The 18668-nt window shown below is 42.7% G+C and overlaps 1 protein-coding gene across 2 annotated transcripts in view; it reads right to left on the bottom strand.

Annotated features, from left to right (window-relative positions):
• The window catches only part of LOC117871126 (gap junction beta-6 protein), an 80254-nt gene that overhangs the window by 34100 nt on the left and 27486 nt on the right, over positions 1-18668 (bottom strand). Inside the window, exon 3 of one of the 2 annotated variants that reach the window (XM_034758784.1) lies at positions 9960-10225. The exons of the other annotated variant lie outside the window; for it this stretch is intronic. The gene's annotated coding sequence lies outside the window, so the exon portion shown is untranslated. The remainder of the gene's footprint in view (positions 1-9959; positions 10226-18668) is intronic. 2 annotated transcript variants of the gene reach the window in all.

Below are 18668 nucleotides of genomic sequence, written 5' to 3'. Positions count from 1 at the left end.
CCCCACCGCAGTTTGGGAATCCCATCGCTGCGAAGCCATCTATGATCGCCTCCAAGTTTCCCAGGGTCACTACCTTTGGCAGCAGTACATCAACGATTGCCTTGGCTACTTGCATCACAACAACCCCCACGGTAGATTTGCCCACCCCAAACTGGTTCGTGACTGACCGGTAGCTGTCTGGCGTTGCAAGCTTCCAGAGGGCTATGGCCACTCGCTTCTGGACAGTCAGGGCTGCTCGCATCCGGGTGTCATTGCGCTTCAGGGCAGGGGACAGCAACTCACAAAGTTCAAGGAAAGTTCCCTTCCGCATGCGGAAGTTTCGCAGCCACTGTGATTCATCCCAGACCTGCAGCACTATGCGGTCCCACCACTCAGTGCTTGTTTCCCGTGCCCAGAATCGCCGTTTCACAGCATCAACATGACCCATTGCCACCGTGATGTCCTCGGCGCTGGGTCCCCTGCTTTCTGAGAGGTCTGTGCTACTCTCAGACTTCAGGCCATCACCGCGTTGACGTAGCCTCCTCGCCTGACTTTTCTGCATCTGCCTCAGGGCAACCTGTATGATAAGCTGCGAGGCGTTGAGAGCGGCCACAACTGCAGCGATGGTTGCAGCGGGCTCCATGCTCACAGTGCTGTGGCGTCTGCGCTGTCAATGACTGGAAAAGTGCGCGAAATGATTTCCCGCCGGCGCTTTCAGGGAGGGAGGGAGGGCGGGAGTGATGGACGGATGACGACAGTTACCCAAAAGCACCCTGGCCCCTTTTTTTTTTACCCAGAAGGCATTTGCGGCTCCACCCAGAATTCCAATGGGCGGCGGGGACTCCGGGAACTGTGGGATAGCTGCCCTCAGTGCACCGCTTCCAATGTCGACGCTTTCCCCGTTAGTGTGGACTCACAAAGTCGAATTACTGTCCTTAGTGTGGACACACACGTTCGACTTTGCAATATCGATTCCAAAAATTCGATTTAAGTAAAATCGAACTACTCTCATAGTGTAGACAAGGCCTAAGATACGTAACATGTTGTAAAGTCTGTCCTCTATGTAGCTGGTCAAGATGAAGTCTAGGCTCCGTTCTATGGCTCACCTCAACCAGCTGCATCAAGATAAAAACAAACATCTTGCCCTGTCTACACTATTATTCTACAATGTGCTAGCAATCACTAGCTATGTCTGTGTAAAACCACATAATTTCTCCTAGTGTGGACATGTCCATTTTATAGTCCTATTGTTCCAACAATCCTGGTTCACACTTTATAGCCTCCTCTTGCTCCATGTTGCTAAGCAACTCTGGAGAAAGTCCAAGAGGCATTGGGACTTCTTGTAGTGCAAGTCTATTCTTACACAGAACCCTATATTGCTCAGAAGGTAGGCTGGTGACTGTCTTCTGTGACTCCTGGAGCGCTTTTAGAGGGTGTGGCTTCATTCCTGATTGCCTCTCCTTCATCTTTGATTCTCTTTAAGCCACTTCCCCCAATGGTAGCTCTTTCTGCCCAGGATCTTAATTTTTTTCAAATTGAAAATTGACTAGCTGCCCTGTGCTTTCATCTCCCCCTTCCTCTCATTCATTCCTTCATCTATTCTATTCCACCAGCTTCTGATTTGGAAGAACTCCTCCACCTGCTACACAGCCCCAACTCCTCATCTTCCCCTCATCTGCCTCCGACACCTTCACCAACTCCCTTTCATCTGGCTCCTTCCCCACAGTCTTCAAACATATCATTGTCTCCCATCCTCATTAGCTAATGACAATACATGGTCCTTGTCCCTTTTATAATATCCCTTTTTGTATGCATAAGCAGTTATCTTCCCTCCCTGCTGTCTTAATTTCCCTTACACTGAGCATGCCCTGTCTTAGTCTTTCCTAAATCAGGATTTCCTAGATCTTTCCAATGTGGGACTTGTGCTCCTAAGTCACTTAGGCACTTTTGAAACTCCCACGCATAGGCCTCATTTTTGCCAAAGCTTTTATAATTCTTTTTTCTCCTCTGAATTCTCTCCAATTTGTCTCTCTTTTTAAAAAATGTGGGGCCCGAACGTGAACACAGTTCTGTAATGGAGGCCACTCTGATGGTGAGTAAAGCAGAATAATGAACCTGTTTACGCCTAATTAATATGACCTATTATGCCAGCTGCCTGTTTGTGCCAGCATCAGTGTACCGACTCCACCCTGTCGTTTGTCATCCATTCTAACACCCAGTCTCTTTCCCATAGTCAGGCTCTGCCTCGACAGTATTTCCCCATTCTCAGGTGTTGCATAATATTCATGCCTATGTGTAGCACTTTGCATTTATCTTTACGGAACCTCACCTTATTGATTTCAGCCCATTTCTTCAATTTATTGGGATCATATGTTAGTCCTCTCCTTTGCAATCCCTCTCACTTCAGTAGTGTTCACAGATATAAGGCTTGATCCTTCACTCATTGAAGGCAAACTTTCATAGACTTTTGTGGGAATAAGATTGGGGCCCATATTTTTCACTCCATTCTCCAAGATACTAATGAAAATAGTGATTAACGCTGGTTCTAGAACTAGCCACTGCTAGACATGACTTGATTTCTTCTCCCAGTTTGATATTGTAGCATTTACATAGTGGTTGCCATTAAAAAATCACCATTTGCCAACCGTTACTGCACTGTTACAGCTAAGACAGGGGTTCTCAATAGAGATTGCTTTGTTGACACCTCCTGTCCTAGGCTTGACTGTGTAGACAAGCTCCCTTCACACTTACATAACATCCCTGTTATAGGCAACAACAGCAATTGCTCCCACGGATAAGAAACACTGGAAAAGTATTTATGGCCTGCTAGCTCTATTGAGTGCAATAGGAGTTTTGATGCTTCTTTAAAATGTTAATGACACAGACCGCTTTTGTTGTTCATTTCAACTCCTCCTTCCCATGCTCCAGAGACCAGCATGGTACATGGATCACAGTGTGGGAACCTCTCATCTAAGGCCTTATAGATTTATTTCCTGAACTACCACATAAATCTGTGAGAGACAAGGTGGGTGAAGCTTTCAAGCTAACTAGAGCTTTTTTTTTAGGTATAAGCCCCACTTCACACCACTGTAATGCCTCTATATTAATAGTTTTCTCTAGTGTAATTAAATCAATTTAATTATACCAGTGCAGATATTCCTAATATAGACAATGCCACAGAAAGGTAGAATAAAAACTGCTAAATCAGGGAGCCTGTTACTTGATAACATGTTATAACAGTTGATCTTGCCAATGTAGATAGGATCATACTGTGTTATAATCATATTAACAAATTGTGTTTCAATTCTGAACATGATTAAGGTAAGACCAACTCATTTTATATCAAAGTTGGAGTCAATGTTCTAAAACATGATCCATCAATCCAAAAGCTTTGTCATCTCTGAGCCCAGCCCCTGTGAGCCGGGCACCCCCCAACCCAGAGCCCAGCTCCCCACCTAGCCCTGGGCAACAGCAGCACCACCCCCAGACAGCGACAGCCCATTGGCACCAACCATCACCATCACCCAGCAACAGCCCATTATGTAATTGCAAATATATACATACCATTAAAGCATTTAATATTTTTAAATAATGTATTTAGTGTATTTTCAAATAATTACAAATTAATTTTTTAATGTATTTCACTAGTTATTTTTTACATTTCCAAATATTTGTTACTTTTTTTTATGGAAGGGGCCCCCAAAATTGCTTTGCCCAAGGCCCCCTGAATCCTCTGGGCGGCCCTGTATTACAGAATTGAACTATGCTGCATTCAGGCAATGTTCTACCTTTATTTACTTGTTAATGAAGTTCTATGAAAAGTAAAGTACGACTCTTCTGTTTTGCATATTTATGAATTTCGCGTATAAAGTTTTGAATGCAAGTTTTAAAAATACAACAAGCTAGAAGGTTAATTTGCTCTGGGACAATGAAGATGTTTGAAGTGGACCCAAACATATTAATTTAATTTTAAGAAATTAATTAAACCTGAAGATATGTTGTTTTAGCATAAACAAATACCAGCAAGGAAGAAATGACAATATTTACCTCAACTTACTTAGGGGCCAGAGGATTATTATTAATACAAAAATGTAATAGGCCAGACTCTCACCTAATTTAAATTGGCATGGTTCCATTGAGTTCAATGGAGCTTCGCTGAGTTGCATGAGATGAGGATCTAAACCAGCATACTCAGTGCTAGTGACCTAACACTCAGTTGTGTATTGGCCTAAGTTCAAGGGATATCATTGTTGTATAAAAGATTTAGAACCCAGATGTTCAAAAGGTAATTAAGTACCTAACTCCATTTAAATCAATGGGAGTTACATGCCTAAATACCTTTGAGGAACTAGGCCTAGGACCCTATGTAAAGGAGGAGTCCCATTCCCTTTAATGTGCACATAATGCATAGTGGGGCCTCTTGGGACTAAAATGAAGGGTGCTCTACCATTAGTGGCAGAATCCAGCTGGGAATCATGCCATGTAGCAATCGGTTGTACCCACATTTCTGGACAAGCCTGTGCCATGGGTTTATCCATGACATAGCATCTGATATATGTGAAGGGGGCAAAGAGCTTATAGAAGTTGCGGTAGAGGTTCTACTGAATCCATTTCCAAAGGGGGTGCCAAGTTCTAGTACCAACACTCCAGCTGCTGAACACAAAAGTGGCCTTAGCCAGGAGCCGAGCAACATAAATGCCAAGCAACTTAGCAGTTCAGCACCCAGCTGGAAGTTGGCACCCAGGGCGACAGCCCTCCTGGCCCACTCCTAGAAATGGCCCTGACTGCACATCTAAGGGAGGACCTCCACTTCCAGTCCCAAACCCCATCTGTGGACCACAAACCACTCAATGCCAGCTGGCAATAGGCTTACCAGAATATCCTGATATGTACATTCTGCTTCCCCAAAAAATATCATGTGAGATCTTCAATAAAAGCCAGGGTCACACTGGTCATTAACATGGTTGTAAAATGTATGTACAGATAGTACGTAAGGAGTTATGTATGAAGTGAAAATATGATCATAAAGTCCGTATCAAGGCAGCGCTGATAAACAGGTTTCTGACAGACAAAAGATGTTTATTCACCTGTCTTTCTCAGTCTGCATGCAATCAAGCATTATAAGCCATTTACATACAAAGTCAACAGGGGATATGAAATCAACAGGGAGGCAGGACACTGGAGAATAAGCTCTGGGAGGTTATCCTGACTCTGAGGTACAGACAATGAAGTTTGGAGAAGGAGAATGCAAGGATACACTGGTTTATCCTGCAGCTAGGAAGTAATTGAGCAATGTGATTACACTGATGAAAACGAGATCATAACTTGCCCTGATTGGAAACTCTGAAAAGGACATTTGCGTGAGATAAACTTCTTTAGACAGAAGGTTAGTCTGTTAAAATCATAATGATTTCTAGACACTAAACTTATTTTATATGTAACCCTTCTGTTTCTATTATCCCTTCTCACTATATCTTGAATCTTTGATAATCAGTGTATTGCTATTTTCACTATAAATATATCTCAGTGCTCTGGTATTATATAAAGTGCTGATCCTGAGTTGAATCACTGTACATTGTTCCTTTGTGGATAGCAGACCTGTTATTACTGTGAGTGTTCAGTCAATAAGGACCTGGACTCCACAGGGGGACATTTCAAAGGGGCCCAGGTGCTGGGGTACACCTGTTGTTAACTTGCAAGGCAAAGTAAGGGCTGGCATAGCCCAGAGGAGATTGTTTGGGTGGCTGACAGGCTGGTGATGTCAGGGAGCTAGCACCCAGCTAAGCACAAGTAATTCTCCTTCTTGCTGGAAACAAGAAGGGGGGGTACACAAGGTGATTCACAGTTCTGGGTACCCTGAGGAGCATCACACCATCACAGTGATCTAATGGTGGTGCTCACCAGCAGACAATGGCTGTGGCCATATGTAGATCTTATTTACTGAGCTGCCCTCCAATGCTTAACTTGTAGTCTGTGCCTGTGTCAGAAGGATAAACTTCAGGCTCTTCAATGTATTTTTCCACACACTTCCAATAGGCCTGAATCAGACAATATGGATAGTAAAGAAATGAAAAAAAATCAACCTATAGTCCATCATCTTAAACTGTAAAACCTAGTTATGGCTATAGTACCTCAGAACACTGTCCTTGGAAAATTTAACATTGTAGAGACTCTCATAAGTATCACTCATTATGGGCTTGAAGCTGCATCCATTGAACAATCTAGTGTAGTGATACTCAGACATCAGCGGTTCAGGAGCCAAATTAGCGATCAACATTACCCAAAAGAGTCACAGTAGTGTGAATTCATTATTTCATTTACTATAGTACTATATATTCATATTCAAACAGTATGATGGGGAAATATTTAATTTTATATATTATTCTCACAGCAAATAGGTTAATAACTTAGTGCAAGTTGATACCTTAATTGGTTAATAACAGTAAAAGCATCCTGATTAGTTAATAACTTTAATATCATGTGCTGCAAAGAGCCGCATGAGAGACATTAAAGAGCCACTTGCAGCTCATGACTCTCAGCCTGAGTATCACTGATCTAGTGCAATACAGATAAATCTCAAAAACACTAATAATACTGATTGATGTCTGTGACGTTGCACCCCATAAGACTTTATGCAAATATGCTTATGAATGTATATATGACATAACTGGAATATGTTTTAAATAGTCTTAGTAAGCCATTTGATCAGCTTCTTGAGAAAGGAATGTGCAAGTCCACTGTGATGGGTTGGATCACAGAAACCCCCTTGGGGCTGCCAACTGATGTGCCAAGAATACTTCTGCCCCTGCTTTCCCGCCCTGGCAGCTTGGGACCAGTGCCCTGCCTGGTTTGAGCCAGACCTGCTAGCCTGCTGCAAACCCAGACCCAGGTCTGAACCGCTTCCCCTAACAGCTGTAGACTTAATTGAAAGCAGCTTAAGAAATGTTCCTGTCTTTAACACTCAGATACCCAGCTCACAATGGGGTCCAAACCCCAAATAAAGCTTATACAGGGTAAACTCATAAATTGTTCACCCTCTATAACACTGATAGAGAGATATGCACAGCTGTTTGCCCCCCTAGGTATTAATACATACTCTGGGTTAATTAATAAGTAAAAAGTGATTTTATTAAATACAGAAAGTAGGATTTAAGTGGTTCCAAGTAACAGCAGACAGAACAAAGTGAATTACCAAGCAAAATAAAATAAAACATGCAAGTCTATGCCTAATACAGTAAGAAAACTGAATACAGATAAAACCTCACCCTCAGAGGCGTTCCAGTAAGCTTCCTTTTACAGACTAGTCTCCTTCTAGTCCGGGTCCAGCAATCACTCACACCCCCCTGTAGTTACTGTCCTTTGTTCCAGTTTCTCTCAGGTATCCTTGGGGATGGAGAGGCTATCTCTTGAGCCAGCTGAAGACAAAATGGAGGGGTCGCCCAGGGGTTTAAATAGGCTTTCTCTTGTGGGTGGACACCCCTCTCTCCTCCTATGTAGAATTCCAGTTACAAGATGGAGTTTTGGAATCACATGGGCAAGTCACATGTCCATGCATGACTCAGAACTTACAGGTAGCAGCCATGGTTCACATGCTACCTTGAACATCCTCATGTAGACTTCTTATGTGGATTGGAGCCTTCCAAGATCCATTGTCCGTTAAGTGCTTCTTATTGGGCACTTAACTTGCAAATTCCTTTCTAAAGAAGCTGACCAAATGCCTTACTAAAGCTATTTAAAATCAAACAAGTATACAGCCAATATTCATAACTTTGAATACAACAATGACACATGCATACAAATAGGATGAATATATTCAGTAGATCATAACCTTTACATAGATATGTTACATGGCATATGTAGCATAAAACACATTCCAGTTATGTCATAAGCATATTTCCATAAAGTCTTATGGGGTGCAACGTCACAATGTCAATGTGAAAAGTTCCACTGACTGCAATGGCTCAGGATCAGTTGTTCTCTGTGAGTACATGGTAGATTTTTGTTATTAGGGAATGATTATGAAGATTAAAAACCCTGTTCCTTACCAGTGGAAAAGTAGTGTCTAGTTCCCTGTCACTTTTCAAACCTGGTGACAGATGTAGCACTATCAGCTTTTATTTCTCCAGTCCTAGGTTTTTCTTGGGATCTTATCAATACACACCTGTTGTCCAGATAACCTACCTTCCAAATTACCAATCTCTAAACACAACTCATTCAAAGAGGCTCTTTCAAAGAGGTTTGTCCTTAGCTTTGGGATATTTTAGGAGTTGAGCAGTACTGAGCAGTATTTTTAAACAAGAGTGTCTCATAATTTTTATGGGGTTTTATAATATTTAGAGCTTTTCTGCCTAAGCATCACATTCAGAAGTATCATGACTGGGTGATCATTCATGTTTTGAGGCTTAACACTGGAAACCCATGTATCAAAGGGAGAATAGTCCCATAGCTTTCTAAAACCCCACTATTGATATTGTTCAAACTGCAAAAATTTAACCTGGGGAATCTCCCTGTTTTCACTCTCTAAGTCTTGTCTTAGGATCAAAAGCAGAGATTTGAGAATTAAAATAATAATACTGGCCTATCTCAGAGGCGTACTGTGAGTATTGGACTCTGAGTAACATGCTAATTGTTAATTAACTTACACAACAGTTTGAAAATGCCAAATACTACAAATGTTATTATTAACAATATAAATAAGCTTGACAGAATTAGATTTTTTTTTTACAAATATCAATGTTTATTTGTAAGCTTTATTTTTATCTATTTAAATTTTCACAGTTGTGCAAAATTATGGGTTGTAAGCATTTTTATTTCTATTTTTCCTCAATTTAAATGTTCACAGTTGTAGGAAATTGCGGGGGGGAGGGTCAGATAATTATTTAATGACCGAAGACGTTGAGATTCAAAAGTGAAAGCTTTATAACCATTAATACACAAATTGTCAACGTTACATGTCAACGTATACAAATTAAACAGCCTTAAATCAAACTCTACATTCTCTAGCAGCATTTTTGTTACTTTGTCTGTCTGTAAATTTCAATTATTATCAATGGAAACATTTTTTGTCAGATAGTGCATGTACGGTGAAATCAATGTTTATTGACATTTACCAATAAAAATCTAATCCTTTCAAAGCTAAGCTGTAACTGGGGAAGCCTGATTCCTCCTATGCATGTGCACTATACCAGGGGTTCTCAACCTTTTTCTTTCTGAGTCCTTCCCAACATGCTATAAAAATTCCACAGCCCACCTGTGCCACAACAGTGGGTTTTCTGCATATAAAAGCCAGGACCAACGTTAGGGGATAGCAAGCAGGGCAATTGCCTGGGGCCCCATATCACAGGGGCTCCCGTGAAGCTAAGTTGCTCAGGACCCCAGGGTTCAGCCTATCTAACGCTGGCCCTGCTTGGTGGCCCCCCTGAAACCTGTTCGTAGCCTCCCAGGGGGCCCCGGACCCCTGGTTGAGAACCGCTGCACTATACCATCTTCAAATGTCACCACAGTATGTTTATTTTCTGAAACTTTTCCAGGTAATTAGTGCTGGGAAATACCCACTCTGAATCTATCCAGGTGTGATTCAATACCCCGCATTTGGAATTCACTGCTTTATTCTATTGAAATGGACGGATTTTTTTTTTCTTGGCAATTTAAGCCTTCCAGGTTAAATATTAGTTTAAGTATGTTTGCTTCATTATCCACCACAGCACTCAAAGGTAGTTTGCTGTTGGGATCATGGGGACCACAAAACTAAAAAGAAAATGTTACTTTGTACTAACAGTCACAGGACCTGATCGTACAACCCTTCCACACGTGCATAATCCTGACTAGTGCAAATAAGGGTTGTGGGATCAGGCCCATAACTAGTGACCCACATATAAGAGCAATTTTAAAAGAAACAAATGTTATAATAACAAAATAAGGATAAAAACTGTACATCACACACACGCATGCACACAATGTCAAAGTTACGCTAGATTTACCTTGATGTAAGCCAGAGCAGAAATTTGGCCCAAGAACTTTAAACATTTCTATCTGTCAAAAAAAAGACCACTCTGGTAGAGGAGTTTGATCAAGGACACACACTTCCTATACAGATAGGCTATCTGTTGTCTTCACTGGTTCAGTCAGGTGCAGTTACCATCAGCTTTTTCAAAACTCAAGTGAATGCTTAGCTCTGTGAATTAGCGAAACTATTTATAGCTTTATTTTGAACATGCTGTTTGTGTTACTGTGATTAGGCTCCATTCTGTGGAGGGAGAAAAATGACTACTTTAGACTTGATCATATGTAAAAAAAGAAAACAAATTAGTTTAAAATAAATTAAGCCATCTTAAGATACGAAACAAAAGCCATGTTAGGTATGAGAGCCATTTTCCAATGATCAAGTTTAACAGAACAATTGCTGCATCTTAATTCCAGACAACCCCTATTCAGAACTCCAACCTAATTGTTATCTTAGATTTTCTAGCACTCACCACCATAGTATCTAATCACTCTATTAAAAGCCGATCTTTCTCCCAAGGCCTACGAATTTTCATTTTTCTCCCTCTGCAGGGAGCATATTATTAAATGCTCATCACTGTGCTCATGAGCTATAGTCTGCAGGACAGATGCTATACAAAGTATGGACTGATTGTTAACTCTTAAACTGTTGCTGGATCAAGTTCTAAAGTTATAATTTGTGCATGGATTTATGAAACCCAGGAGAGTGGGATCCAAATTAGTCCTAAATGTGTCTTGATTAACTTAGACTCAGGTCCTCAAATGTATTTAGGCTCCTATTGATTTCAATGGGAATGGCAGCTAAATACCTTTGAGGAGCTAAGCCTTAGCTCCTTAAACTGTTTCCTCCCTTCTTCTATGGCTACTTCTAGATATCACATTGTTATACAGCCCGCGGTTCTTGATCTGACTTGCTTTTTTTTTTTTTTTAAATAAATGAAAGGCTTTTGATCAGACCAGCTATGGCAGCTATGACCAGACTGACAGATAAAGCAATTTTCTATCATATCATTGGGAGGCCTTATTGAATTACATGTAAGTATTTTTTGGGGCCATTGTATAAAATCAATGGTTTATGTATTATTGTATGTAACCTCTAAGGGGGGGGAGATGTACAGAGGTGAGATCAGGGGGGTTCAAAGGACTGTACTGAACAATGTGCCAGACAAGAATGGACTTTTGGAACAAAAGTGTTAAGTGATTTTCCTGGGGAATATCTATGGGGAGGTGAATGCAAATTCCCTACCTCTGGTTATACAAAAACACAGCCTTTTGGAGCTACACACTGAAGAGTGGGTCATTGTCTGCTGATTGTCTGTTAGATGAGGCCGAGATCAAAGGCCCAAGCTGCATAAAGTAAAGACTGAGCTATTCATGGGAGTTCTGGCTCTGAATCTGAGACAGTTATAACCACAGAGAACTTGTAACCACAGAGAAAACACAGCTGTGGTTTTTGAAGAACTATCACCTACCAGAGCCTGAGGTTGGAGTTGGGTGATCTCTGGTAAGCTTTTTAGCACACATGTAGGTTCTTTTATTGTTTTTAATATGTTTCTCTGTAACACTTTCACCTTAAGAATAAATTTGCTTGCTTAGAAACAGCTGTGTGGTAACTGCAGGCAATTATGCTATTAATACCCTTGGGAGAGAAAGCAAAGCCCAGGTGCTGGCTAGTTGAGGCAGTCTGGCTTGTGGGAGATACCACAGTGTAAGCAGGGAACCGCACAACCTGGAAAGACCCTGGTCAGGAGGGAGAAAGACACAGGTCTGCCCAAGAAAGGCAATGGCTAAGGAGCTGGGAGCCTAGAGTGGGTGCCTTCGATGGACCATGGAGGGAGAATGGATGCAGTTGCCCTGAACTGTGACAACCAGTATGTTACAGTCACAAGAGAAGATCCTTGACTTGGCCAGAAAAAGATGATTATGGTGAGATGTATTGAATATTTTCATTGATCTCTGACTTGCCCCCGCTCCTCCTGCGTCCATGTTTACTGCTGAAACTATAATTATTCACAACAAAGCAATCTTAACTATTACAGGGAGTAGATGGGGCACTAACTCTGTAAGTGATCACTTCTAACGTCCCCAACGTCCTGGAGGACAGGTAAGGAAAAAACAAAAGACTAAGAGACAGATCCTCAGCTGGCATCAATTGTCATTTCTCCTTTGACTTCAAATGGGGCTCTGGTACAATCTACACCAGCTGGGTATCTTCCCCTTAACACCTGAGGGCCTGATCCTGCAAAGTCATGTAGACTTAGGTGAGCAGCCATCGAAACTACTGGTGTAAGTAAATGTATTTACATACAGAAGTATTTGCAGAATCGAGCCCTAACTATGGAATGCCACCTATCCTGAGTCATGGTGATTTCATGGTGCATTAACAAAAGTTACAACTGTCCTAATATATGAAATCTCCACTAACATCCACTAAGTGAGCACAAGACAGAGTAGCAAGTAATCTCCCTGTCAGAAAGTGGCTCTAGTAGTCAAGAAAAGAAAATCTAGCTGAGATCCCACTTTTTCTCATTAACTAAAGCAAATATTTACCAGTGTTTAACTTGTTGCTTACTCTTATTTTTTTCAGGATAAAGAGCAAAGAAACTGTCCCGTATCAGTTCCCAGCTTTCCTGCAATGCTCAGGTTGAATTCTGTGTTCTATTTCTACTCTTACGGACTGTCAGGATTCTAAAATGTTGCAATAGTTTTTTCTTTACTATCTGTTTTTTCAAGGAACAAAAATTGCACAATAATCTCACTTTTGGCATCTCACTGGAGGGAACAGTAACAACCCCCAAAGAAAACAATGAACAAAACCTTGAAGATGTGTACATTCCTGAGCTACCACATGGTCTTCTTACTGTCACCCTTGCCCTTGCTCTTCCTTCTCCACATCACCCCAGGTCTGTTTATGCCCATTGTGGTATCATGTCAAATCTAGATAGTGCACTTTTCAGGGCAAGGATCATATTTTTTACTTGTTTTTGTGAAGAATTTGTTAAAATTAGTTACCACTAATTATGATACTAGATTTTTTTGATTCCCCAGTTTTATATCAACTGCAAGACTTTGTAACGTGCCACATTTTATCATGAGCTATTTCCAGCATATACACATTGTGCTGCCAACTTCTAGTCACAGAAACATCATGGAAGTTTTAAGGGGGGAAAAAAGCACTTTTGTGTGAAAAGTACAGTATAGAAAAGATATGTAAAGAGAAAAAATATTGCAATATATAGCCCAGCATATGCCTTTCTTATTACTAATTCTTATTACTAATTTTTCAGAGAAGTTTTCCCTTGTAAAATAACTCTGAAAAGTACAGATCCATTTTTCCAGGTTCAACTATCACTTTTTTTTTTTCAAGTTGGCAAGGTTGAACTCTGTCACAAAACAGAAAACTGAGCCAAAACACCAGCTATATTTTCCAGCTCTTGGAGATATAATATCGTCCCAATCCTACACATACTGTGCCTAACTTTAAACATGAGTAGTCCTATTGACTCAATGGGATTACTCATCAGATTAAGGTTAAATTTGAAGGATTGGAGTTTATATCAGCGGAACAAAAATGAGTTGTAAAAAGATTGCAGTGCAGTCTTGAATACATAGGACTGCATTGTAAAGTGATTGCTATATGCACATTTTTGTGGCCATGTAAGGTGTTATGACTGCATTGCCAAGGAACTTGATTGGCAACCCAAGAAGGATTTTGTCAGTGTGATAAACAGCATAGATTTTACCCTAAAGCAATAAGTAACACATTATTTCCAGAGAGTAGTACCTTATTCTTGCTAGGATTTGTGTTTTCATTAACTTTTTTTGCTGTCTTTCATCATCAACCTGTGTATATCTGATAGGCATTATTATTATTTTGTTTTTTATATCAATGGTGTTAGTATCAAACAGCCCAAAACAAGGATCAGGGCCCCACTGTACTAGGTACTATACAAACAAATATCATAAAGATAATCCATACTCGAGGGATCACAATCTAGGATTTAGGCTAGCGTTTCTCAGATGTGGCCACCAGGGGCTTTTCTTGTGGCCACAGCCTCCGGGGCTGGGAGGGGAGGGCAAAGTAGCGCCCCCGCCCCCTCTAGGGGTGCCAGGTTTCCAACCGGAACGCCCAGTCAAAAAGGGATCCTGGTGGCTCTAGTCAGCACCGGTGACCGGGCCATTAAAAGTCCAGTTGGTGTGGGGCTGGCAGGCTCCCTATCTGGCTCCACACGGCTCCCCAGAAGTGGCGACATGTCCCTTGGATCCTAGGCAGAGGGATGGCCACAGGGGCTTCGTGTGCTGCCCCCGTCCTGCCTCGAGCGCTGGCTCCGCAGCTCCCATTGGCCGCAGGCAGAGGCAGCACGCAGAACTGTCTGGCCGTAACTCCACCTATGAGCCAAGGGACATGTCACCGCTTCCCAGGAGTCACATGAGGTAAGCCCCGCGTGGACCTCACCTCCCTTCCTATGCCCCAGCCCCCTGCCCCGAGCCCCCTCCCCCACTCCACTCCAAATACCCCCCAGAGCCCATACCCCTCACCCCCTCCTGTGCCCCAACCCCCTTCCCCAGCTCAGAACCCCTTCCCGCACCCCAAACCCTTCATCCTCGGCCCCACCTGAGTTCACACCCCCAGCCAGAGCCCTCACCCCCCTTGCACCTCAACACCCTGCCCCAACCCAGATCCCCCTCCTGCACCCTGAACCCCTCATTTCTGGTCCCACCACACAGCCCACACCCCAAACCCAGAGCCCATACCTCTTCACACACCCCAACCCCCTGCCTCAGCCTGGAACCCACTCCGAACCCCTCAACCCCACCCCCCAGCCTGGAGCCCCCTTCTATGCCCCAAATCCCTCATCTCTGGCCCCACCCCAGATCCCACACCCCCTGCAACACCCCAACCCCCTGTCCCAGCCCGGTGAAAATGAGCTAGTGAGTGAGGGTGGGGTGCAATTAAAAAGTTGGCAACCCTATCCCTGTCTCTGTTCCTCCTGGATGTACCATCTTGGTGTTGGTTCCTGGGGCCGCCAGCAGGGGTTGGGCCCTGCCCCCCTTTGGAGACACCTGGGGCACAATGCTGGAGAAGCAGGCAGCCAGTGAGTTCCCCGCCTTCCCAGGGGCGGTGGGGCTCAGGCTTTGGCCTTGAACCCTAGGGTGGTGGGGTGGCAGGCTCCAGCCGCACGGTTTCAGCCTCGGGCTCCGGCTACATGGCTTCAGGCTCCAGCCCTGGGCTCCAGCTGTGCGGTGGCAGGCCTTAGGCTCCAGCAGCGAGGCTTCAGACTCCAGCGGCCTGCTGCCTCCCCGGCCTCCCACCCAGGGCTTAATTTGTCCCCAGGCTTGGCAGGGTTGAGTAAGTCTGCTGTGAAAAGTGATACTTGTATGTTAGTTAATATCACTTTTCACAACAGACTTACTAGCTAGCAATAAATAAATTACAATGATTTGGATGTGTATATGTGCATATTTATTTGGCTTTCCTAAAGCTAATTAAGTATTTTAGGAAAAAGTGTGAGAGCAACCACCAGCAAGAGTTGGTGGCCGCACTCTGAGGCCACCAAAACATGTGTCCTGAGAACCCCTGATTTAGGCATTGCACAAAAAGGCACGGCTCAATCCTGCAAGATGCTGAGCACTCTGTGCAGTTCAGAGAAACACCTAAGCACATGCTTAACTTTAAGCAGATGAGTAATCCCTGACCATCTAAAATTGAGCTAAAGCTGTTATCCAACATCTACAGTAGAAAAGAGTTGAGTAATAATAAATAATAAAATAATAGGTACAATATTAACTTTTCCTTGTCATGAAACTTGCTTCCTGATAAAGTGGTCCTCTCAATGAGAAGGCTAGAGCACCCTTGTCCCTAGAACATATGATGAAAGGGGGAGGCCAAGAAAACTATCTAATTTTCTGAACAGACTGTTTATATATCACAACAGTGCTGATGAGTGGGAGGAGTCATGTGTCATAATAAAAACAATGAGGCATGCCAACTATGATCTACTCCCATTGTATGTCCTGTGTGATCTTTATTATACATCAGTGAAGTGGAACCACAGACAGGTCACCAGAGCCGCCCAGAGGATTCAGGGGGCCTAGGGCAAAGCAATTTCGGAGGCCCCTTCTATAAGAAAAAGTTGCAATACTATAGAATACTATATTCTCGTGGGGGCCCCTGCAGGGCCTGGGACAAATTGCCCCACTTGTCCCCCCCTCTGGGCGGCCCTGCAGGTCACTAGTACAGCTGAAGAAATGGGTATTCACCCACGAAAGCTCATGCTCCTATATGTCTGTTAGTCTACTAGTCTATAAAGTGCCACAGGACTCTTTGCTGCTAGTACAGCTGAAGAGGTCATGCAGGAGGGCAGCTATTGATGGGGGAAACTAAAGATTCAGAGTCTGCGTTAGGTCTGGGCTGCCAATTTAGCACTATTCACACAAAATATTTTTTTTAAAAATCGGGGGGGGGGGGGGGGGGGGAAGTGTAATAGAAGGGGCTGTAAAACTGGGAGAACAAGGGTTGAGACACTGCCTGAGTCCCATGACAGATACAGAATATGGGTGGCAAAAATGGCAATGACAGAATATTTTATTAAGCTGCTAAAACTGCAGCATGGTTCTGAGGATACAGCACTAGATTGGGAGTCTGGAGACTTGGGTGCGAGGGTTAGCTCTGCCACCAAACTTCTATGTGATCTTGAGCAAGTAACTGTGGCTCAGCTTCCCCATCTGTAAAATGGGTGTGATGGTACTTGCTTCCTTTTATAAAGTGCTTTGAGATCTATGGCTCAAAAGTACTACACAAGAGCTAAGCATGGATACCATTCTTCCCAGATCGCTGGGACACCCGGCTGATGGACACATTGGAAATGGGTTTCAAATAAATACACAGATGTACTGAAACTTTCAGAACACCCATGGCTCTCAGTTTAACTCTGTGCTTACCATTTAGAATGGAACCATCAGGCAGCTGGGTGAACTTTGACATTTTTATATTTTTTTCTTAGTTAAATTGCAGCTGGTTGGACTAATGGAGTATATAGCCACATGTGAACATAAAGAAAGGGATAAGAGAAAATATTAACTTCTTCTTTAGCACTATATTATACTCTTCCTCCATGAATGGACAATGCTCCTTGTCATGTTACTGTATTGTACAGATTTGCTGTCAGAGCAGGCAATGGCCTCCTTAGAGGAAATGCCAAATTTGAATGCATCTCCTTTATCAATGTCATCGTTCTAGGACTAAAAAGACAACAGTATTTTGCATGCACTGTGGAGCAAGGATAATCTGTATTCCGGTTTTTCTAGGTATTAATTTTATAAACGTGGAAGCTCATGCACTATGGTGATGGGAAGGTCGGGGGAGGGAGAGAGAGAGATTCTTCCCTTTGCACAAAACTGCAGAGAGATTTAACAGGATGGAATCAGTAAGTTTCCTCTTTAAAAATTCAGCATTCATGAGCATCTGCTGAACAAAGGCAAAAATGTCAATTGAAAGGGAGTGTCAGTAATAACATACCTGCTCTCCCACTGCTATGCTTTCACAGAGTTGTAAAGAAAGAAAACTACAATTTTGCCTGAGGAAAGTGGGATTCAGAAAGTTTAAAGGATTTTTTTGGAATGTGAGATGAGTTAAATGCTTCCCTTAGAAACTACTGCCCATATACTGATGTGAGTATAATGCTTAACCCAATAGCTGCAAGAAAACAGTCAGAGAAGAACTCCAGGAAAACTTCTGAGGCTTCATCTTCAGAGGAAGAGACTGGAGACATGGAAGACCAGGAGGACAAATAAGCAGAGAGTAACTCTCAAGAATGTCTACATGGGGCTACTTACATGTCCCTCTTAGGCAGAAGAGTCCTGGTTTTTCAAAAGCTGCATCCTTCACATTCCAACATTATTGAATGCAATTTTTTGCTAAATTTGCTGGGCTTGAACCTGTCTCCTCTGCCCACTCTCTGTTATCTTACAATCCAAACAAAAATAGAACAGTATTAACAAGGTGTGAGCTAAACTTCACAATTCAGTCAAACTTCCCCTCCCTTTCTTGCATTGGCATCATGTCTGTTCTGACTGTAAGCTCTTAAAGGAAGAGATTTTGTCTTCCTGTCTTTCAGGAGGGTGCCTAATGCACTGTTGGCTTTATACAAAAGATTAATAATTATGTAATATTCTATTGCCCTTTTGTTAGAAGGAGAAACTGGTGCAATCCAACTTACTTACAAAGACTGTACACAAAGTCCTGCTTCCTTGAACACAGTAGGAACAAACAACACCAGGTAGTTTCCTTGCTCACAACTTCAAAACCCGCCTCTACAGCCAATCCTGTGCTCCAAGGAACTATGTCTTTTGCTCACCCTCAGGACCACTCTGACAACTACCTCTCTTGCTGTCTGTAGCTAGCTTTCTTTTGGTTTTCTCTTTGCTTTTGGCCACTCACACACACAGCTGCAACCAATCAATCCACAAGCTCCTGCATTTGTAATCAGTCCCCAGGAAAACCCAAGGTTTATCTTCTGCTCAGGACTTGCCATACTGGCCAGTGACTTCTATTGCTTCAGCTATCACTGCACTAAAGAAGCTAAATTGTTCCCTCCCTTTAGTCTGAATGAAGGGTACTTAGTACATCCATTGACTTTAACCATGTCTGAGGTAATTTTATTTTATTGGACCAACTTCTGTTGGTG

This window comes from Trachemys scripta, chromosome 1, assembly GCF_013100865.1.
Source record: "Trachemys scripta elegans isolate TJP31775 chromosome 1, CAS_Tse_1.0, whole genome shotgun sequence".
NCBI lineage: Eukaryota > Metazoa > Chordata > Testudines > Emydidae > Trachemys > Trachemys scripta.
The sequence above is the reverse complement of the archived record's forward strand: the minus strand, read 5'-3'. Positions and strand labels throughout refer to the sequence as shown.